This window comes from Silene latifolia, chromosome Y (genome assembly GCF_048544455.1).
Source record: "Silene latifolia isolate original U9 population chromosome Y, ASM4854445v1, whole genome shotgun sequence".
NCBI lineage: Eukaryota > Viridiplantae > Streptophyta > Magnoliopsida > Caryophyllales > Caryophyllaceae > Silene > Silene latifolia.
The window spans coordinates 442433692-442459083 of record NC_133538.1 but is presented as its reverse complement, the minus strand read 5'-3'; the positions used below and the strand labels follow the sequence as shown (position 1 = coordinate 442459083).

Genomic DNA, 25392 nt, shown 5'->3' with positions numbered 1-25392 from the left:
TTAGGTTGAGATTATTCGGTGCTTCGACTCCTAGTTGGTAATAACATTTTTCTCAAGGCTGAAATTTACTACGGTATTGAAAGTCCACTTAAGTAATTTATGACAGAAGTTATTGTTTCTAATAACAGTACAAATGATGTATTGTTTAAGGAACAATTCAGAGTGAAAAGGTGTTAATTATACATGTTGATACAAACACCATTTTGCGGATCCGCTTAGCAAGGAATTACCACACACGGTCTTACTTGAGCTCATTGCTCAAATGGGTGTTTCGGTTTTAAGGAAATTTAGTTTAAGTAGGAGTTTGTCATGTTAGACACATTTTAAAGTTTACTGTTATTAAGTTCTGCAGAATAACGTTTTTGATTTTCGGTTTCACTCAATGTTATTTTGGTTGATCTCACTAAGGTGCACCAGTAGAAAATATGCATATTTGGATCACATTTGGATGCTATTTTCATGCTGCACTCCCATGCTCGATTCATGTCGTTGGTTATATTGACATATGTGACCATAAAGGGTTTTGCTACGACAAACTGGAGCAAAGGCCGCTTTGATCCTATGTTGGTATTATTGATGGAACGAATTGCTTAACACAGTTGGATGTTTGATAGCATTTTGAGCTCACTAAGGTTATTGTAAATACAATTATGGGGTGTCACACATATATAAATGTATTTGGCCCATGTGGGAGATTGTAAGAAATATGGGCCTAATACAACAATATATGTAGACAAATTATTAGTTCGGTATTAGTTATATTTATGCGCTATCAGTTAAGGTTAGCCCAAAATAAGGTGATCCACTGCGGAATATACTATATGGGCTTATTATTTGTAAACGTCTTAAAAAGTATGGGCCAGTCTACTATCTAAGTGTAGATACCCATTAGGTTTGCTAATGCATGATGAACGTATTAGACAAAGGAGACAATATATAGTCATTTGGGTTATGGTCCCTGGTAGCACACAATAACCTAATCTCCCTGCATCCCATCAGTAAAGAGATCCCTAATTGTATGTGTGTCTACTAGAAGACCTAATCTCGAAGACCGTCCCTTTAGGTGGTTCATCCCAACCTTTCGTCATGTAATTAGGTACGCTTCCGCTCTACAATTTATACCGAGTAATTTAGTATGAAGTTTATGGCTTTAGTTAGATTAATTCTAACAAAACAATTTTTGCCTAAAGAAATCTCGTCCATGGTGCTAACCAAGATGAAGGAAATCGCAGAAGCGTTTCTAGGCACTACTATTAAGAATGATGTTGTCACCGTCCCAAATTACTTCAATGACTCTCAGCGTCAAGCAACAAAAGACGCTGGTGTGATTTCCGGCCGCAATGTCATTCGAATTATCAATGAACCGACTGCGGCTGCCATTGCTTGTGGTCTTGATAAGAAGGCCACTAGCAGTGGGGAGAAGAATGTGTTAATTTTCGATCTCGGTGGTGGGAAATTTGATGTGTCTTTGTTAACTATTGAGGAGGGTATTTTCGAGGTTAAGGCGACTGCTGGTGATACTCACCTTGGTGGCGAGGATTTCAATAATAGGTTGGTTAATCATTTTGTGCAGGAGTTGAAGAGAAAGCACAAGAAGGATATTAGCGGAAATCCGAGGGCTGTAAGGAGGTTGAGGACTGCTTGTGAGAGGGCGAAAAAGAAATTGTCGTCTACTGCTCAGACGACAATTGAGATCAATTCCCTTTTTGAGGGGATTGATTTCTATACCACCATAACTCGTGCACGTTTTAAAGAGTTGAACATGGAGCTATTCAGGAAGTGTATGGAACCGGTTGAGAAGTGTTTAAGGGATGCTAAGATGGATAAGAGCACTGTTCATAATGTGGTGCTTGTGGGTGGCTCGACTCGTATTCCTAAAGCCCAACAGCTTCTTCTGGATTTCTTCAACGGGAAGGAACTCTATAAGAGCATTAACCCGGATGAGGCTGTGGCTTATGGCACAGCAGTGCAGGCTGCTATTTTGAGTGGCGAAGGGAATGAGAAAGTGAAGGATTTACTTCTTTTGGATGTCACTCCCCTGTCACTCGGGTTGGAGACATCTGGTGGTGTTATGATAGTGTTAATCCCGAGAAACACCACCATTCCCACAAAGAAAGAGCAGGTGTTCTCAACCAATTCCGTCAACCAGCCGGCTGTGTTGATCCAGGTCTATGAAGGTATGGACGTAGCAGTAGTCTGAAAGTAACGCTCTGTGGCATAAAAATGCTTTCGACCGGATCGTTTTATATAGGTCGGTTTCGTCTCAGCAAGGGTCTTGAAACGATGCAAGAGATGTTCAGAGTCGCCATCAAGCATTTGTGGGATGCTTGGAACCCGTTCGAATCCACTTTATACCTAGGTCAACCAAGGCAAAAAGCGGTGTTTGACATAGGTACTAAAGATAAGGAGTCGTCGCTCTTTAGGATCCTATCTCTAGAATCACTCTTGTACGCTTGGATAAGGTCGTCCACTATCCTAAGTTTCTGAGTAACAGGTGAAGGTACGTATTGGGAAGCCCTTTAATCGGACACCTAATCCCGCCCGTGGTAGCGGCCTCTACTGATCGATTTTGGTTGGTTAAATGCTAAAGTTGATAAAACGGGTAAATGCATGAATGCGCATCCACAAGTTTGAACCTAACATGTGAGCTTTCTATGTCGGTTGTTTATCCAAATATCAAGTAATTGATGTCAAGTTGGATTTAATGTTGATTTTAATGCAAGACGAAAATTAAACATCCATTTACAGAGTTAGGTTCATGGTGCATAACGTGATCCATTTGTCTTAGAAAGGCGTTTTGCAAATACAATATAAAAGAGGCAGATTTGTCATATGATCCGTCCTATATTCGGGTTAACCGAAGTCGGGATCGTCCTAGAAAAGTGCTGGAAAAGAAGCAGGGTCTGCATCAGGTAGCCTATTGAGGCGCGAGTCGTCAGGCGATGGAAGCAGGCCTGTCCTGGTTTGAAAACTGGAAAACAGTGGGCCTGTTTAGGCGCGAGTCATCAGAATGTCCAAGGGACGTTTTCTGACTGTTAAAATGTTTGTAAAATGGTTTGAAAAGAGGGTGTTTGAACCCGTCTTGGTTTGAAAAGGTCGTTTAGACTGCTTTTGTGTTAATGTGAGGAACAAGACTTGAATAATCACCATTGTGTTGATGATATTCGATGCCAGGTTCGATTTTGCAATCTTGACATGAATAGTTTTGAAAAATGATTATGAACTAATTATTTTAAGTTCATTTGTTTGTAATTAGTCAATGTTTATCATCGTAATCAGGTTCAAAACCGACATGGTATATGGAACCAAGGATGACGTTGTATTTGTGACTAATATGTTTGTTTAGAAATGTAAAGAAATGAAATAAAAGGTTTTAAAATACCTTTTAAAATGTGATTAACCAAGTATTATCACCGAAACACGGATTGGGTGAAAATGTTTTATGGTTAAAAGTTTATCATGAAAATGATTTGTAATATTTGAAAGGGTAAAAACCGATTACAAATAAGAAATAAAATAAATAGGAAAGATGAGATAAAACACGGCTGGATTGAGGCCTAAGAGGGGATTGAGGCGCGAGCCCTCCTGCTATGCAAGCAGTCCCTGTCTTTGGCAAAAATCCGGCTTTGGCTTATCTAACCTAAATTTGAATCATGTTATGCATGTTTTAGCATGTTATAGTCATAAAACAGATGAAAGACATAAAAGAAGAGGATTTTTACACTCTCATACTTACATGCTAGGCTTGAGACGAGAAATTGACGAAAGTGTATCAACTTGTTTGGTCAGAAAACTCGGCTAAAAACCGTTTTAGCAATGTAAAAGAGTGTTTAGTTTAGTTTAGTGATGGTGTAGTTGGTCGAAGTGGTCGGTCAAGTGATTTAATGCACGATGACGGTACCAAACAATGTGTAAGGCTTGTATTTTCGATCGGTAGGTCGAAAACACGTGTCGGTTTGTGACTTAAGAAGTCAAGTCTATAATTTTAAGGGAGAGATGAGGGGGCGGACACTCACGTAAGGGTTATGGTGTGTGAAGGTGGGTATTTATAGAGAAATGGGTGGTTGTGTGCGTTTTGAGCGACGCATGGGCTACTCGAAGAGGCGTAAGCCATTTCGCGGGTCTTCGGGTTCTCTTGTCACTATCATGCAATTGAAATCATGATTTGTTCTATCCTATATTTTGGATGACATGATTTATACTTTGCCATCAAGCATTCAAGGAATACTTAACATGGAAGTTTTGAGCAGTTTTTTCTTTGTGTTTGACTCGCTTTGACTCGTTGTTGGAGACGAGATTTGAATTTTTGAGTCGGTTTTTGGTCCGGTGTCGTTTTTGACTTTAGTTAGTGTCATTGCGACCCCGTCATTGTGTATTAAACACTTCAGGTACTTTGGAAAAGTTTTGAAATGTTTTATTTTCGAAATCAGTTTAAGCTTTCCGACGTATAGTTATACAAAACTGTCGATTAAACGCTGCGATTCATAAGCATGTTGTAGCCCGATAATCATCGGGTGTTTGTCGAAGACTCGACAGATACTGGGTATCTACAGAGCCCCCAATTTGACTGAGGCTTGCACAGGGCAAAAGTAAAAGTATAGCCCCAAGGTCAATCGAAGATTACAACCTGGAGACTGAAGTCACGTCGAGGCGGCTCGAAAGGGTTCGGGCCAAGGACATGCCGTCGGGAAGGGCGACACCAAGGCGACTCGGGGAAAGGAGTCAAGGACCTGTCGTCGGGAAAAATTTAGAGTCTGTCGACTGTCCATTAGACTACGTATGAAGGCTCACCAGCCATAAGAAGGAGTCGTACCTGAGGTATCTTCGGGATATTTCCATAAGTTGTTTCTTATTTACGGGCAAAGGCTCGCCAGCCGTGTTGCGGATATGGTGGGGTGCGCCAGCCGCGTTGAGGTTATGTTGTGAGGCTCGCCAGCCATGTTGGATGTGCGTTATGAGTTTCGCCAACCATGTTGAATGTGCGTTGTGAGGAGCACCAGCCATGTTGGATGTGCGTTGTGAGGCTCGCCAGCCATGTTGGATGTGCGTTGTGAGGCTCGCCAGCCATGTTGGATGTGCATTGTGAGGCTCACCGGCCATGTTGGATGTGCATTGTGAGGCTCGCTAGCCATGTTGGATGTGCGTTGTGAGGCTCGCCACCCATGTTGGATGTGCGTTGTGAGGCTCGCCACCCATGTTGAATTTGATTGACTGTGGGAAATAGCCGTGTTGGACGGGCGTATTTCGAGAGGTCGTTTGAGTTTAGCGGGCTCCGTAGGGAGGCCTCCGATATCCTGCTGGGGAATTTCGGTGTTTATATTGCATGTTTATGGTGCCGGAAAGGGATAGGCTTGTGAGCCTGGCTCCCGTGGTCGGCGATGATTTTGAACTTTGAAGGGAGGTAACGGCTTTAATTGCCGTTTGTTTAAATCTTTCCAAATAGCCGATGTGAAATCCGCCATCCAATGTTTGTTTAGGGAGATAACGGTTTTAGTCCCGTCTTCTTGTGATTTAAAATTTGTGAGCAGTAGTGAATTTGAATTTCACCATCTTGTTCGACGGCGTGGCGGTTTTTAATGCCGTTTTGAATTTTGAAATTTGTGGAAATAGCGAATTTGAATATTCACTACTTCATTTTTTTTTTATGATTTGAGAATGACTATTTTTAATGCTGTCGTTGAAAATTATTAAAATAGCGAATTTGAATTTCACTATCTTGTTTTTGTATTTGAAAAATGACGGCTTTTAATTCCGTCGTTGAAAATTTGCGAAAATAACGAATTTGAATTTCACGATTTTGTTTTTGTATTTGAAAAATGACGGTTTTTAATTCCGTCGTTGAAAGTTTGCGAAAATAGCGAATTTGAATTTCACTATTTTGTTTTTGTATTTGAAAAATGACGAATTTTAATTCCGTCATTGAAAATTTGAAGTGGTGTGGGTGATACCCGTCGTTGTGAGTACCAAAAATAATATTTATAATTCCTATTAAAACTAACCTAGGCTAGTGGTAACAGGGTCGAACCACAAGGAGGCGAATGTAATTATTAATTGTCTAATTCTAGTCTAAGGTAACGAATGTGGGGGTTGAATTGATTTGGTCTATAGCTAAAGGCAAAAAACATAATAAACTAAATAGACGGATAAAACAAATATTAAAAAGGGGTGCAAGGATGCTCGGTTCACTATAGTTTCGGCGGCAGCAAACTAGGTAGGTCTAAAACAATCACGTGAGACGGGAAAATAAGAGGTCCTCTCGGTCCACTCTCACAGGTAGCATCTTTAGATCTCGCTACAGGTCCCTAATATCACTAGTACTAACTTTCGTCCTGAAAAGTGACTAAAAATCTAAATGATACCTATCTTTCGATCTCAGCAAAGTTTAGTCATTTTAATTGGTAGTCTAATAACCTTCCCTATCTTTCGATCTAATGGGTCAGTCATATACTAAGCATTCAACTAGTCGCATGCATTCGATTCGTCAAATATAGCAATTAAAACGTAATAAAGCTCACGAGGTTAGTCGATCGACCGGGTAGGGTGGTCGATCGACCAACACGCGATTAGGGCTCCCTAATTCTAATGCCGCCTACACTATAATTCCCCTACATCCTAGCACAATTAATTTAGCTACTCATGCTAGAAATAACTACAACAATAAAATTGACTAAATAATCCACTGAATTCATGCTTAAACTGATTAAATGAACGATTAACATAAAATAATAAATTGGCTTCAGGAGATCTAACTTAGCAATTCTATAATACGAATGAAAACAATAAACGAAATATCAGAACAGAAGAATACCGCGTATAGGAATTGTAGAGGAAAGATCAAACCTGATTGCAAAAGTAAACTTTATTGATGAAAGAATAAACTAAAACGAATCTATTGAACTGTATGTATAGAACTTGATGAATAAAAATGGATGCCAAAACTGAAACCTAAAGCTACGTTATATAGGAATATAACGTCACACTTATTCCTAAACCTAAGAATACATTAGGTTTTCTAATTCTCGATCTTTTATTTTGCGTCAGACCCGTTGTTCAGTCGATCGACCATAAGCATCAGTCGATCGACCAACTTGCGCTGTACAGGAGCTTCTGTATGTCGTGCTCGGGTCGATCGGCCATGTAGGTCAGTCGATCGACCAAGGGTGCTGTACAGAATTGCATTCTGTCGATTCCTGCAGCGCGCACCGACATTAAAACAGCTGCCCTTTCTTCGTTACTTGGTCAAATCAGGCGTACATATGGACCGAAATTTCTAGGGTTTCGGTTACAAATTGGATTTTTGGTTGTCTTTTAACTATCAAAAAGGGAAAATAGAGTGGGTTATGTTATTGGTATCATGTTTGGTGTTGATTTTGACTTATTTCACCCAAAATATTGTCTTAAAACTCCATCTTAAAAGTGCCCCAAACTGAATTTCGCCCCAAATCTTTATGATAAGTATCTTTTGTGAAACTATTTTTGAGGGATTAAGACTCCAATTTTTTTTCTGGTCATTGTTGAAATTTTGTGTTTTGAAAGCCATGAGACCGTCTTTTATGAGATGTGGGAGTAACATGTTTTGGGGAAATTGTTGGTTGTCTTTTGAAAATAACTTTAAATTGTTGTCTCCTTATCCATGAGTATACTTTGAAAAGTTCTTTTGATCAAGTAAGTATCCATTTGTGTGGCTAAAAACGTGTTCAAACAGATGCTAAGAGCCGCAGCTGCGACCCGATAGAGTAATAGGTCGAGGGCCTCTGACCCCGAGGTGGGAGAGGGGAGTCAGGGACCCACTGTTCCACCCGTTCCCGAGTATCCTACCATTGTCTTTGCTAACTTTGAGCAAAGTGATGCCTTTGTAGAGTTGCAAAAGCGCCGTATGAAACCTACTAGATGTATCGACACTACCATCCTTAAGGACCTGAAAAGAGAGACATACGTGCGACATATCTTTGAGACTTTGGGTTTGGCGGGGTTGTATCGTCTTAGGAAACACTCTTACCCTTTCTTGACTTTGGAGTTTATGAGCTCATTTTCTTATGATGCGACAGCTAAGACCGTGCAGTTTAGTCATATGAACACCAGTTTACTTTTATCTATGGACCAGTTTGCGTCTCACCTTGGACTTGTTCGACCTGAGAAGGGATCTCTTAGAGACATCTCGACTGAGTGTGGGGCTAGTAGTTATATGCCCGGTTTCACTGGTAAGGCTACTTCTACTCAAGTAACATGTTGATGAATGACGTTCAACATGTCACTTTGAAGTTCATCCTTCGAGCTTTGACATGTTTGCTATCTGATAGGAGGGATATGAGTAAGTTGAACTCACATGAAGCTATGTTACTGGTCGCCTATCTGAACCCCACCCGAGCCCCGAAAGTCTCCTTTAGTGCCCCGGCCATCGTTTGTGCTAGCTTGGCCTTGATTGCCACCTCTTCGACCCGATACTTGAGTTGTGGTGCCATTGCCACACGGTTAGCTGAGCGGTTGACTACCTTTGAGGCCTCCTCAGCCCTTGCACCTATGGTCTCGACTGTGCCTACTTTGGACCGAGATTACTTCATCAACCAGAAATGGTTGAGGACGTTGGAGGGTGGTGGGTTGGCTTAGAGAGTGTGAGGTATGAACTGGATGGGGCAACCTGACCCGGAGCACCTTCCTGTGACCGAGCCTTTGACAGCGGCGGTGGTTGCATCGGACTCCGATGACGATGAGGCTGCCCCTGCCCGGCAGTCCTACCTCATTGATGATGGTCTTTTGGAGGTGATGCCAGAACCAACCAAGGGGGACCAGACTAGACCTGAGGATCAACAACCTAGACTGGGGAGAGGTCCTAGACGGGTGAGAGAGAGGGTTGGTGAGACTCAGCCTGTGCAGCATGAGCCTCCACAGTACCAGTACCAGTACCCGAGTTACCCATCTTCCTTTAGTTCGGCGATGAAAGTGAGTGAGCTCACAGAGAGGGTATCCGCCACGTTGACGCTCCGGAACCTTCACGAGATGGCGTATGTACAGGGCATTGGGATCGACTCGGCCCAACCAGTGTGGTGGAGGGGTGTCGGGGACGATAGTGGAGTCTTCCACTCCTTTGGAGTAGATCGGGCTACATGTGGGGAGCCTCAGAGTTATCGTTTCGGTTGCTTGGCGCCATGGCGAGTAGGAGGAGACTCGGCTATAGGAGCTACCACGGGAGAGGGTACAGCTAGAGCAGGCACAGCCGGAGGAGGAGGCGGAGATGAGGAGATGAAGGTGCCGGGTTTAGAGTGATTTTTCTTATTGTTTAATTTCGTTCCATGGAGTTTTTTTATTCGGTTGCTACTTGTTTCGTTGGTACTTTGGATATACTTTGGTTTGTACTTGGCCATAAGGCCGTATTTTGTTGGATTTCGAACATTATTATGCAGGTGGATAGTGTCGGAGATGAAAACTCCGGCGACAATTATGTTTCTTCGAATGACAAAGTTTTCTTGAAGTATTTTGACCCGTAGCTACTCAATCGAGGTTGTGACACCCCCATACTCCAAGTGCCTTACCAGGACCACTCAGGTATAAATATGTCACCATCTCGGTTTCCCGAGGCAATGATAATCAAAAGACAATGAAGAAACAACATTTAAATAGTATAATGTTTAAATGAGTAAATACAATCCAAAACCAACTGCCAAAATATGGTTTACATGATCGCAAAACAACTATCTAAAAATTATTAAAAGTACAGCGGAAGACTCTATCATCTGATGGCGACACATCCCAGCTATCCCTTGTATCTCGATTCATAAATGCTCAACAACTCCTCACCAGCCCCGAATGGAGAGCCACAGTTTTTAAAACAATTAAGCGGGGTCAGTACTAATCACACAATTTACATAACTCAACAAAACAACACACAACACAGCTCAGTCGTCATAGATATACTCAGAACTCCATCACCAACTCCACAATACTGACTACACACTAAAGTGTGTAGCCCTGCCAGAGTACCCATCACAACAGGTTACTCATCGCCGCCAGTGGGGGACCGCAGCCGTTCCCACCTAAGCCCCGTTCATCTCCATCGAGCGATAAACCCAAATCCATTACCCGTAAACCGAGCTACTCGATCGAGCAACTAACGTACTCGATCGAGTGCCACTTACTCGATCGAGTGCCCAGGCTACTCGATCGAGTACCCTACAGGAAGAACACTGTTTTAAAATTCAAAACACCCTTACTCCACAGAGTAAGGCCCACTCGATAGAGTACCCAGAGGCTCATAAAACCGTAGTATTACCACAAAAAAGAAAAGACATACTATAACACTCCCGACACAACAACCCAAAACAAAACTCAACATAAAAGCATGCTACCAACCAAAATGAACCCGACTCAAACCATTACTAACCATACCGACACAACATAAAAGATGTAAAAACTCTTAAAACTCTTGCGATCATCTCTTACCCCCCCCCCCCTCCCCCCAAAGAAACAAGGTTACGTCCCCGTAACCATATATACCTGATAAAAAAGGAACGGATAACGCTCTCTTATGGACTCCTTTGCCTCCCATGTAGCTTCCTCTACCTCATGATTAGACAAAAGGATCTTAAGCAAAACTGCCTCACCACTCCTAGTCTTCCTAACCTTCCGGTCAAGAATCTGCTTAGGCACCTCAAGATAAGACAAAGACTCATCCAGCTCTATGCTCTCTGCCTCTAACACATGTGACGGATCACTCACATACTTCTGCAACTGAGATATATGAAACACATTATGCACTCTCTCTAACGTAGCTGGTAAAGCCAAACGATAAGCAACCTCTCTAACCCGGTCTAAGATCTTATAAGGTCCTATGAACTTCTGACTCAACTTGCCTTTCTTCCCAAATCTCATAACCCCATGCATAGGAGACACTTTCAGAAGAACCTTGTCCCCAACCTGAAACTCTACATCCCGGCGATGTAGATCTGCATAACTCTTTTGCCTATCCTGAGCCGCTCTCTTCGTTTCCCTGATCATCTTAATCTGCTCGACCATCTCATGTACCATCTCTCGGTCCTAGAACCATCGCCTCAAAGACTGTCGTCCCAACAAATCGGACTCTGACATCTCCTCCCATATAAAGCCTCAAACGGTGCCATGCCAATACTGGTGTGGTAGCTGTTGTTGTAAGAAAACTCAATCAAATCTAATCTCTGCTCCCAGCTACCACCAAAATCCATCACACAAGCTCGTAACATATCCTCAAGAGTCTTGATTGTTCTCGCAGTCTGATCGTCTGTTGCAGGATGAAATGCTGTACTCATCTTCAATGTTGTTCCCAAAGATTTATGCAACTCTTTCCAAAACCTTGAGATAAATCTCGCATCTCTGTCATATACTATGTCCTTAGGCACTCCATGCACTCTCAACACATGTTTCCGATAAGCCAAAGCTAATAGTGCCTTGGTCCATGTATCTTTCATTGGCACAAAATGAGCTGACTTGGTCAGTCAATCCACTATTACCCATATCATGTTGTTACCCTGTTGACTCTTTGGCAAACCCACGATAAAATCCATAGAAATGGATTCTCACTTCCACTCAGGTACCTCTAAAGACTGAATCTTACCTTATGGTCGTCGCTGTCCCCCTTTAACTCTCTGGCATGTCAAACAACGGGCCACAAACTCAGCTATCTCTTTCTTCATCCCAGGCCACCAGAACGTGTTCTTTGAATCCTTGTATAGCTTGTCACCACCTGGATGCACTGAATAGGGTGTACAATGTGCCTCTGTCATGATTGTCTTTTTTAGCTCCTCATCATTAGGGAAACACCACCTCCCATCAAACCTCAACCTACCATCTGAATGAATAGAGAATCTAGACACTGTCCCTTTCTCTACTCTAGTTCTCCACTCCACCATCTTAGGGTCTAAAGCCTGTTTACCTCGAATATCATCATAAAGATCAGGCTGCACTGTCAAATCTCCCATGGCATCCCCTCTCTGCATCATATGTATCCCAAACTTCCTCACCTCGTCTCTCAACCTCATCAAAGATAAAGCTGTACACCAAGAATGTACACTCTTCCTGCTCAAGGCATCAGCAACAACATTGGCTTTCCCTTCATGGTAGATAATATCCATGTCATAATCGCCAATCAGCTTCATCCACCTACTCTGTCTCATGTTCAACTCCTTTTGAGTGAAGATGTACTTGAGACTCTTGTGATCTGAAAATACCTTAAAGGTCGCCCCATAAAGGTAATGTCTCCAAATCTTGAGAGCAAACACCACTGCACCCAACTCTAGGTCGTGTGTAGGATAATTCTCCTCATAAGGCTTCAATTGCCTAGAAGCATAGGAAATCACTTTACCGTTATGCATCAACACACATCCCAACCCATTCTTTGAGGCATCTGTATAAACTTCAAAGTTCTCACTCCCTTCAGGCAATGCTAAGATAGGAGTTGTGTTCAAACGCTCCTTTAATGTTTGGAACGCCGTCTCACAACTCTCATCCCAACGAAACTTGTTCTCTTTCCTCATCAATGCTGTCATAGGTCTAGCAATCTTGGAGAAATCCTTCACGAACCGTCTGTAATATCCAGCTAAACCCAAGAAACTCCTGATCTCAGCAACATTCTTTGGTGCTTCCCACTTGGTCAGTGCCTCAATCTTTGCCGGATCCACAACTACCCCATCCTTAGAGATCACATGCCCCAGAAAAGCAACTCTCTCTAACCAGAACTCACACTTGGACAACTTAGCATATAACTTTTGGAATATGTGTCCTCCAATAATAAAGCGATCACAACTGTCGATCATGATGATCACATGTTTAAGTCTCATTTTATGAATACATGTGGGAAGTAATATTTTACAGTCAACTGGTCCACGCATATCGGTAATGATTGGCTGACTAGAGTTTGACATTAGTGTCGTGCGACGGTAGTCATCAGTTGATCCCCTTAGGTCATACCTAAAGGGTAACACTCTTAATTGATTATTTAATTGATCGTATGACGATACGAGTTAATTAAATTACTTAAAATTGACGGACGATTTTGGAAGTAATATTTACATATCTCATTGTAATTTGATTAAATAAGATACGGTCTAAGTAATCGAATTGTTATATTACTTAGATGAAATTATTGTTTACGGAAACAATTAAAACTGAATAAATAATTTATTATAAATACAAGATTTTGTGATTTATAATTGGTAAACCGTTTTGGTACAAGTAATTGTGAATTACTAAGTCGATTTTGTACATGACGTATTTTTATTAATACGTTGATTTTTAATATGTTAAAAATGCATGACAATTTTACATGACTTGTGACATGTGACAAATTGATAAATTGACAAAGATAAAATGGAACTCATTTTATCTAATATAGACCGAAATATGGGAGGGAGTATAATGTTTAATTTGTGTTAAATTATTAAGTGGAGAGCATAATGATTATAACTAGCTTATAGCCATGCAAGCCTAGTTTTTCTTGAGAAGAATGACTTGCCCATGCATTGGCTCACTCCTCCTCTCCTCTCCTCTCTCCCCACCGGTTTTCCAAGAGCAATATAGAGAATTTGTATCTATCATTATTCATTTATACTTTACATAATATTTCTAGTGTAAGAAATACAAATCTCTCTAAGAAAAACTAGAGAAATAAATACTCCAAAATTCTTCTTCTCTTGGCCGAAAATTCAAGAAGACAAAACAATAGTTTTGGGTCAATTTTTAGTTAAATTATTATTGTTCTAGTATTAATAATATTTATTTTTAGGAGGTTATCTTGGGTATAATTCATTGGGAGGGATTCTAGGCTTGAATCCTTTGTTCATCCAATATTAGGAAGCTCAAGAACAAGTGAGTAGGAGAACTCATTTGTGCCCATCTATCCGAAATCTCAATGTAAGGAAAATGATTTTTTCTTTATCTTTGTTTATGTTTGCATGCATAAGATCTAAATTAATTTTATGACTAAATTAATAGTAACTTATATGAATAAGTTGAGTATAATGAGATATAGATTTCTAACAAGCGGTATTTTGAGCCTTAGGTTGTTTGCATGCAAATCGGTTATAGTTTTTCCGAGTTATACGATTAACAAATAAAACTTATAAATTTGTGTTTATTATGATATATCACGAAATCAATTATGCATGTTAAAGTTTCTTGTCCTAAAATGTATTTAGGATATTTTGGTTAATTTATGGATTTTTATTGTTCATTTTATATAATAACGGCATTAAAATGTGATTTTATGATAAAAATGTCATTTTTGGACTAAAATTAGCTAAACTTCGATTTTTCCAGTGGTTTTTGTATATGTTTTCACATATTATATTTGGATGACCTGTATTTTTTCATAAGTTTATGAGTTCTTATGCTCGAAATATGGATTTTTCATGATAAAATCGAATTTAAATGGAAAAATAGGTTAATATGAGTTATATTTCCAATCTAGTCATAGAAATTTAGTATGTTGTCATATGCAATTTTACAAGATGTGTGTAAAATAATTGGCTATAATGAAGTCTTTTTGCATGATTTATGAATTTTTGATGAAAAATAACAAAAATAGTGACTTTAATTGGTGAAAATTACTAAAACATACTTCATGACTAAGGAAAAACGTCACATGTTGCATTTTATCATATTTTTCAGATCTAAAAGTGAAAATTTAATAAAAATTATTTTTCTCATATTTTTATGGTTATAATTGATAAATCCGATAAACCGCAACATTGTTTTTCTCGATAAATTTCGAAATTTTTTACCTAAGGCTTTTGAACATTATTTGTAACACCCCCATTTATTTAAGAGCCTTTAGCTAGACATTCCCAAATAAATAGGACTGTTACCATCTCGGTTTCCCGAGTTAGTGAATAACAAAGTACAACAAACCAAAGTACTTTAATTAAAACTTTAACGATTACATTTTTATTACAAATTATCCAACTAAACTTAATATAAAACAAATACAACTCGCAGCGGAAAATAAATAAATTGATAAAATCTTCTATGTGGTCTAGACTTCTAGGTAGATTGGCCAAGTCCTCACGCATCCCATAGCTCCCAAGTCAGCTAATCTTTAGTACCTGTCAAATTTGCTCCCCATAAAACGGTTCACCGCAGGTGTTCATGAATACACAGTCAACCGCGAGGTTGAGTAGGAATAAACTAAACAACAATAATAATAATCCAACCAAAATAAACATCCTTCAAATTCTCATCACTTCATCCGTACAACTTACTTACATCACTGGCAGTAACACAACCCCCTTAACACCGTGCTATGCTCAACTGGCAGTAGTACTTGCGTACCATGCTCACCTGGCAGTAGTAATTACTTACTATGCACAACTATCTCTGGCAGTAGTAATTACTTACTATGCTCATCTGGCAGTAACGATTGCTCGCTATGCACAACTGGCAGTAACACCCTCCGTGTTATGCTCAACTGAATAATCAACTCTCCAACAATCCAATACTCAATGACAATCCGGCCTTACTGCTCAACCAACAATTTATCGTACTCAAATACTTTATTCCAATAATTAATAAATCATAATTGTTAATTTTAGTCTCATCAACCGTCACATTTAAACATCCATTCACTTAACAATAAAAACCGAGTTGAGTAGGAAATTCCTACCTGGCAAGCAAATACTCCAATTACGCACTCCAATAATGCAATCCAATCAACAAATAAAATTCCTCAATAAAACCGTCACCTAAACATAAATAATAATTCACAATTACTAACTAAACTAATTATAAAATAATTAAACTAATTATAAACTAGTTATATTAATTATATTATTATTACGTAATTTAATAATTGTAAACCCGTCTTAAATCAAACCAAACCTATCCCCGACTTCCAAAACCCGTCCTACACTAATTAATTAAACCAACTAACAATCCTAATAATAAAATATGGCAAAATCACGTGACACATGAGAAACATCATACAACACCCACGCCAAATGACATACACGGTTTAACAATAAGCTATACACCACCTACTAGCACCGCAGCCACCACCCTAGGCTCTACCGTGAGCCACCAACAGCAACCGCCCAGCCACGCACCAACCACCAAGAAGAACACCCACACTACGCCCATACCTTACCCTAGCAACCACAACCCACGACACCAACAACCATGTTAAACAAGCAAAAACCGAAACCCGACACCCATAGCTACACCGTGGTCAGCCACCTGCACCACAGTGGTCCCCTCTTGACACCACCACCACGGCCTAACCCTACCACCAGTCAATAAACCTCGCCCCAATCTCCCAGGTGCACGGTCAGGTTCGCCATTACTCCCTCAACCCGTGTTCATAACCAACCCGACACCAACACCCTCCACTCACGATTTGTCTCACCAAAACGCAACCACACCGCCACCAGGCCACCAACGGTTTTCACCACCGATCCAAGGTGGTTCCCTGGGAGGTCCCTCACTCGCTAAACCAAACAAAAATACTTTAGCAATGACTCAACACCGGCAGCAACAACACGAGCACTCTTTCCCCTGTTTTTGCGAAATTCCGGCCACCACCACTGCCAACAACCATCTACGACCACCCTATAGCCACCACTAGACTCGAATCACCACCCTGGTACCAACCCTAACCCCGGTCAGGTCTGGGTCACTCGAAATAAGGGTCAAAACCCATATAACCCATGTTACAAACACACCCAACCACCAACAAAAAACCCTAATAACAACCCCCTTCCCGCCGGTCAACGGTGGTCAAATATGAGTCCGGTCACCCTCTGCTGGTCCACGGTCAAGGTCAGTCTCTTATTTTGTCAAACGGTGGTCTTATTTACGAGTTGTATTAGTTACAAAATCAATACATTAAATTGTGAGACGGTCTTACCTTTTATCGCTAATTGCCTCTTCCGTCTTCTAAATCTCCTTTCTCTTCTTTTATGACTTACTTTTCAGATTAATTAACTATTTATAGTCTAGGTTTGGGCAGTATATGAGGCCAATTAGGAAATTATTGCCTTTTCCAATTATTATTAGGAATTACCAAATTATTATAATATTTATTATTTTATTATTAAATCCCGTCTTAAATCCCGACTACTCTCATACTAGGCCTAATATAATCAGCCCATTTATTCACAACACACGGCCCAAGACTTATTACTAGCTAAACCCAAATTTCCGGCTTGCTTATTTATTTATTATTTAATTAACGTATTTCTCGCAACTATTATTAGAAACCTCATTAATTGATTATTTAAATTACATAAATTATTCTCATTAATTATTATTAAATTATGGGGTATTACAGTCTTCCCCACTTAAAATGAACTTTGTCCCGAAGTTCGCTCATAACTACTAAAACAACATTTATAAACATTTGCACAACTGAGCCTCATTCCAACTTATGATCATTGCAACATAATTAACTTACTTAATCATTATCAAACCATATCATACTTATCAAAATGTATCACAAAACTAATTCAAAACATGAAAATGTATCACAAAATAAACTTAAAACATGAGGTGTCACATTATTAGTGTCATGGTTTTTTTTTCCAGAATTTTCATGAGTTTAAAATTTCAAATTTTCAATTTATTTGAAATTTTTATGATTTATTTAAAGTTTATGGCATTACATTGTAATTTTACGTCCTTTTATGAACAATATTAAGAAATATAAGTTAATTATTGTCAATATGTTAGTGGAGACTAATTTTGAGTCCTAAGATGGTTAGGGTAATTAACTAGTACATAAATATGATTTTATGTAATTATTGTGATTTTAAAAGTTTGAATCACGCAAATCCGTAAAAACTAATTAATATACGATATTGGCTCCTTAAAGGCGATTTAGCATAAAATTGGGCATGTTCATACATATTATAATGCTGCATTTTATTTATGATTGTCATAATTTTATTTTATGTAATTTTTGAATTATGTAATTTTACTTAGTATGGCCTTAGTTTTAATTGATATTACCCGAAATGTATGGGAATATCGATTCGGTTGTAATTTATTGTGATCTCGTATCACCGTTTTGTAATTTAATAGATATATTTTATTTTAATTACAAATGTATAATAGGAAATTATGTAATTTGTTATGTTATTTATTTATTCCGGAGATCCTTGAAGATGGTGCCACTCGAGAAGGCGATCTATTAAAGACGGTGTTGCCTTGATATGCGTGCCAAGACCGAAGTTCAAGGGACCAAAGGAGTTGGTTTCCGAATTTGTAATAGTTAAATTAGATTTACTATTTTAGGAAGGCCATACTAGGATTTTTATTATGCTTTGCATTTTATTTATATGTTACATGCATCGCTAAATCGCCATAACTAAAACATGCATTATCATTTTAATCGAGTTTATCGACCGTGTCAAATACAATTATCTTAGTTCACCGCTTTAGTTCACTTAAAACGTGATAGATAATAATTTGACATGACCTCTCGCTAAAAATAAACAATTGAGACTTAGCCTTACCAAAAAGTAGAAACCATGAAAACCTATTTCGTGAGGGATTGCACTCGGCCACACCGGGGTACAAACCTTGTTACGTAGGGGAAGTGGGTGATAAATGTCTATCCACCGAATTCATGTTGATGAGGGTTTCATCGGCCACACCGTGCCCAAGTTAATGTGGGTTTGGATCATGGACACATTTATTCGAAATTTGGATTCAGCTCAACGGAAGTATTCGTGACCGTAGTTGCATATGTTCCGAGCTATAGATAAATATTAAAGTAATTTTATCGACCAAGAGTTCTAAAAGTAGAATCGATTAAAGCGTTAATCCATCGAGTTATATTGATAAGGGATTTATCGGCCACACCGTGCCCAAGTTAATATGAATTTGGATCTTGGAATCATTTATCAAGTTGGGTAGAGGTCACTAGATAAATGCAATAAAACTTGTTTAAATTAAATTTTTACGAGTGTTATTATTATTTTGAAAACAACATATGTTTTATTCCTTCTATTTTCGTTTTGTAGACCACCTTTATTTCTCATAACAAATGGCCGCACCAAATACCAACGCCACACCTCTCACTAATGCTTCATGGCTCCGATCCTTCATGGATCGTTGTAAACTTGAAAAGAATGGGTCAAATTTCTCCGATTGGGATGCCCAACTCAAATTAGCCGCCCAAGGTGACGACAAGCTTCGTTACCTTACCGAGGCCTCTCCACCCGAACCTAATGCTAGGTCGAGTGCCGCCACTAGGGAAGCAGGTGAGGCTTACCACAAGCAGTCCGTCGCAATTAAAAATGTGTTGATTTTTGCGATGGATGCGGATCTCCACAGGAGAGCCTTTAAAATGGGCACCGCTAATGAAATCTATTCCAAGCTTGTGACAATGTTTTCACAAACTCCGAGGATAGTCCAATATGAGGCGGCCTCGGCATTCTTTGATCTCGATTTCAAGGAAGGCCAAAAGGTTAGACCTCACGTGCTCAAATTGTTGGAGCTAGTCGAGACATTGAAGATTAAAAAAGTTGAAATCCCCAAAGAACTCATTGTAGATAGGATTCTACACTCCTTATCTAAAGTCAAAGCGTATGTTCAATTCCGGGTGAATTTTAACATGCAAGACAAGGACGTGTCTCTTGAAGAGTTGCACAAGTTACTTGTGCAAGCCGAAAGAGACATGGGGTTAAATGTTAACCCACCTAAGGATGTGCTTAACATAAGCACCAAGAGCAAGGGGAAGTTCAAGAAGAATGGGAAGAAGGGTAAGAAGCAAGCTCCCACTTTCACCAAGGCTAAGACTTTTGAAGCTAGCACTTCCAAAACCAAGAAGGGTCCTCTTGATAAATGCCATTATTGTAATGGTGTTGGACATTGGAAAAGGAATTGTTCCAAGTATCTTGGTGACATCAAAGCTGGAAAGATCACTCCAGTAGGTAAATGACTATCCTTTCTTTTATGTTTCTAATTCAACTATGGTATTGTGATACAAAGTTGTGATAATGTATCCCCTTTTTATTGTAAATAGGGCCTCCTCCAAGCAAAAACAAGGGAAAGGAAAAGAAAGCTTGAGAAATCATCAAGGAGCTAGGAGTAGCTTCCAATGAAGCTTGGCTTTTTTTATTATTGTCTTATTTTAAATTATGTTTCGGATTTTTAGAACTATTTTGATTTCCGTTTTTGACATGGAAATGGTTGATCCTTTCTAAACAATTGTTGTATTTTGGATTACGGTGGCTTGGTTTGCAACCCAAGTCACCCCTTTTATCGTATTTTCTTTGTTCTAAAAATTCGTCTTTATATGCTTGCACATGGAAACATATGATCATCCACTTAAAGTGATCTAATAGACAACTATAATGATGGGATTCATTATATGTCCACAAGCTTAAGGCTTGTGTATGATCAATTATAAAGTGATGTTGAGTTGATGAACTCTCTTATAGGAATGTCATTCACCAAGTACACTTATCAAATCTAAAACAATTAGTCCATCTATGAGATAGTCCTCCTTATGCTTCAAAATCATTATTTGTGTCTCATAAGCTATCTTTGAATCTCTAGTGTATTTATTCTAAAAATAGAGTGGTAGAAAAATGAAGACACAAAGAATACAAAGCAAATTTGTATAATTGAGTAAATGAGATCTACGCAAGAAAGAATAATTTGTATACCTATATAGATAGTGTACACGAATAGATGAGATCTATGGTCTCGAATAGATGAAATCTACATGACATAAGAGACCAAGTGAAGTAATCAAAAGAATATGTTCTCAAGATTACTACACGAGGAGACCAAAAGAAAGTTTTGGAAGAAAATGACTAATGAAAAAACTTATCAAGAGATTTGGCTAATGTATGAACAACATTTGACCAAGAGTTTCAATATTGATATTTACTTAAGAGCCTAAATGAAACAAAGGTGCATCCTTGAAAGTAAATGAGATTTATGACTAAAAGTTGCAAAGAAAGATATGTCGATATCTACGAAAGCTAAGTTAATTGTTAACCATGCTAGTGCCATTACTTAACCTCATTATGAAAATGAAATGATTAAACCTCCTTCCGGAAAAAGGTATTTTGAGAAGGACGTATATTAAATGAAACTCACATTTAAGTAATGACATTGCTACGCATCATTATAAAATGAATGAGTTAGAGATTAAAATCTCTTTCCATAAGTTTCAGATTGAAACCTCTTCAAAATAGGTATTTTGAAAGGATATGTTGGGAACATATATGGTTTGAATCTTAATAACTTGGCAAAGCAAATTGTATTTCAATTCTTGAAATGTTTCGATTGAGTAGTCAATTGCGAAACATGTGGAATTAAGTGGGAGTTTGAAATTATCATGTGAAGACATGGAATTTAGTGGGAGCAATCATCTTGTAAAATTATAACTCATTACTCATTGAGAATGACGAGCTAATACTATCTTTCACAAAGAAGTATTTGAGTTTTCAATTCTAGATGAAAATGGACTATGATGAATCCAATCACATCATGAGATGTTGGATAGGTATTGAGATATACACATCGAATCAACGAGAAACGTAGGTTATTCATGTCAATGAAAATGGATTTGCCATTAGCAGTCATGCTCATTCATTGAACCTAAGAATGGTTGATCACAAGGTTAAAAATTACTAATATTTCCGCCATTAGAATAATCATGCATATGTCCGGTAATGAATCATATGCATAAGAGCATGATGAATCATTGGCAAGCCATAGAAGAATCGTCATAAATTCTCGAGGAGAACTAATGAGCGATTCCAGTGATTGGACAGAACACTCTGTTATGTGACAAGAGGTAGCACATATTGAAGTTCGAACACACGTAAGGATTTATGAAAATCCTAAGCTATTCAAGCTAAAAGGAGAAATAAGAAGTTTGGAAAGATACTTAGTTAAAGTAAGAAGTTACTCAAAACTAATATTTTCTAATATACTAGGACTTATGAGAAGTGCTAGGCTAATCACCTTAACAATTGTTGCAAGATTCTACAAAACGTATACCTAGTGCATTGTGAGTTGGTAGAACACTTGACCAGTGCAAGTTATATCATCCACCACAAATTCGTTGGTTATGTGATAAACAACAAGAAAGTTCTTTCAAGATAAAGAACCCAAACCAAGGTTGGGAACCTATATGTGTACTTGGTAAGGTTCATGCTATGAGAGATAACATGAATATAAACGAAAATGCAATAAAAGAAGTTTGAACACATGGACACATGGTATGTTAAACTTCTATTGCAATTGACTAGTGTTTACACACTTACGATATACATCACAAGGTTGTAATATGGTATTGACTACCCAAATGTGATGTCGACATTTGTCGTTTGAGTTATTATTAACTCACCTTATACTTTGTTACATTCAAACGGGCTGTAGAGACAATTGAACCCCGTTAAAGTGAACACGGATTAGCATTGTATTCGCCCATAGGTACTTACATGAGGTGACGTCTCGAAGTGACTAGATTGTGATGCGATTGATGGCAAGTTCAAGTGCCATGGAGTCATGTGTGATGGCTAGTCGATCACATAGGCAGACTGTTAGGAACACTTTGTCGGACCTTATGACCGCTTATAGAGTTCTAGCAAATTTATATAGTCTGGTCGTGGCGAGAGCTACTATGGTATTCTAATGAGTCGATTCTTTTGATTAAAGACTGTTCACCTAAGATGGCACAGTTTCAGATTAACTTTGATTTGTGTTACTACGACCTTCGTAAATGGGGTCAAATGGGCATATTTTGGGTTATGATGGCTGTGGCTAGTCGAAGGGAATAAGTGCGATAGGAATTATCCACCCCTTGTCAGGGTTATTGATGCGTGTCTTTTATATGATGTTTTGCATCCCTTTTTACAAGCATTTCAGAGCTCATTCATGTAGTTTATGCTGCATTTCTCCCTATTTTCGTCTACTTCCGCATTTTGTACATTATTGCAGAAATGTGAAGAATCCAGCGGAAATCAAGCTAAATCCGTCCCCGAGTATCCTGCATTGCATGTGACGAGAAGTATTTGCTTAAGGAACGAGCTCGGTGCGCACTCCAAGGCCCAAAAGACAAGTCCACGTGTTTTAAGAAGTCAAGTAGCAGCTCAAGTAGTCGATCGACCATCACCCTCAGTCGATCGACCAATGTTCGGGTTCGAAGCTCTTGTTCTTTCGAGGAGCGATCGATCGACTAGTCCTATCAGTCGATCGACCAGATTGCTATTCCAGACGTGAATTAAAAGACCGTGAATCTTGAAGCCCGTGAAGTTTAGGTTTTGGAATAATTGTTGCGCTTGTTTGCTATATAACGTAACACAAACTTTCAGTTTAGGGATCTGGATTTTTATCTAAGTTTCATACAGTAACCTTCAGTTTTTGGTTCATTCGAGTAGTTAGGGTTTGGAACATCGTTTTAGCATTGGATTTCTGTTCTTGTTCTTAATCTTTCCTCTGAATCTCGGTATTCTTTCTGCCCTAATTACAGTTTATTGCTTTATTTTCATCATTAGTATAGATTTGCTAGTTAGTATCCCAAAGCCAATTATCGCATTATCGCTATTTGTTATCTACTTTAAGCATGAATTGTGAATCGTTATTAGTTTTATCGTTGTTTTTACCCTTAGCATGAGTAGCTAATTCTATAGTGCTAGGATGTAGGCAATTTATGGCATAGGCGGCAATAGATCATACACGGACTGTCTCGCGTGTTGGTCGATCGACTGACATTGTAGGTCGATCGACTGACCTCGTAGGGTTTTATTTTCGTTTTAGTTGTCTTAATGTTGTATTTAACAAATCGAATGCATGCGACTAGTTAGATACCTATTTTATGACTGACCCATTAGATCGAAAGATAGGGAAAGTTATTTGACCATCAACTAAATCGACTAAACTGTGTTAAGATCGAAAGATAGGTATAGTTTAGACCGTTAGTCACTTTTCAGGACGAAAGTTAGTATTAGTGACATTAGGGACCTATAGCGAGATCGAAAGATGCTATTTGTTAAGAGTGGACCGAGAGGACCTCTTTATCTCCCGCCTTACCTGTGTTTGATTCAGACCGACTTAGTTTGCTGCCGCCGAAGCTATAAGGAACCGACCATCCTAGTACCCTTCTTCTATCTGTTTAAATCGTTTATTTAGTTTATTATCTTTATTCACTTTTAGTTGTAGACCAATTCAATTCAATCCCCGCAATAGTTACCTCAGATTGAACATAAATCAACTAAAATTTACATCTGCCTCCTTGTGGTTCGACCCTGTTACCACTAGCCTAGGTTAGTCTTAATAGGAATTATAAATTTTATCTTTGGTACTCACAACGACGGGTATCAAAATTTTGGCGCCGTTGCCGGGGAGGCAATAGTCCTAATTTTAGTTGTTTTATTTTTAGTCTTTCTTAGTTTAAGGGACTTCTGTTCCTTAAACTTTTCTTATATTCTTTTTGTAGTTTCCTCTTATGCGCAGGTCACAGGGTGGTGAACTAGTGCCATTTGACCCTGAGATAGAGAAATCCTTGCGCGAGTTGAGACGAACACAAAGAGTACTACCGACAGAGGAAGAGCTGAGTACTCTGTCAAGCTATTACGAGCACAATCTGTTCGAAGAAGACCCACAGTCTTCACCCGTTTCCACTTCTTCAGCCGAGACAGTTACTTCTCCAGAAATTCCAGTCATGGCCGAGGAAGCGAGTATAGCTAGTCATTCTGAGCCGACAGCTGAAAACCTATACAAGGGGTTCGAACTACCAGGAGATGCCAGGAAGTTCGAACCAAAGCCTTCTTACATCAACATGGTTGAGAGAAACCAGTTTGGGGGAGCTGCGAATGAGGATGCAGCTAAACACATGGAGACCTTTATTGATTACTGCTGCTCCATTCCCCCACCAGCCGGTGTGACCCAGGACCAGATCAAGGAGACCATGTTCATCTTCTCCCTTCGTGATGCTGCAAGGGAGTGGTATAGAGATATGGACCGAGCCGTTCACGGGATTACCGATTGGAATTCATTGGCATTGGCGTTCTACAAGAAGTACTTTTCTGCTTCAAGGACGATCGCTATTAGAGCTCAAATCACGGGCTTTAAACAAGGGCCAGATGAGAATTTCCATGAAGCATGGGTCCGATTCAAGAAGTTGGTGCGAACCATACCGCACCATGGGTTCGAAAAGTAGAGTTTGTGCAATCATTTCTACAATGGGTTGTACGACGATCAGAGGGCCATTTTGGATCTTTGCGCCCAATGGAAGATTATTTGAAAATTTGGGAGCAACCAAGGGGTGGAAGATCATTGACGATCTAGCTACCCACAAGGCCGAGTATGGAAATTCTAGAGGGAACCAGAGGAGAGCTGCTGAATCCTCCTCTGTTGCTGCACTTGAGGCTTTTACTGCGAGATTTGACAAGTATGAGCTAGGAGGAGCTT

At 39.2% G+C, this 25392-nt stretch overlaps 1 pseudogene; it reads left to right on the top strand.

Annotated features, from left to right (window-relative positions):
• Positions 1-1144: 1144 nt before the first annotated feature.
• The window catches only part of LOC141632682 (heat shock 70 kDa protein 4-like), a 42654-nt pseudogene continuing 18406 nt past the window's right edge, over positions 1145-25392 (top strand).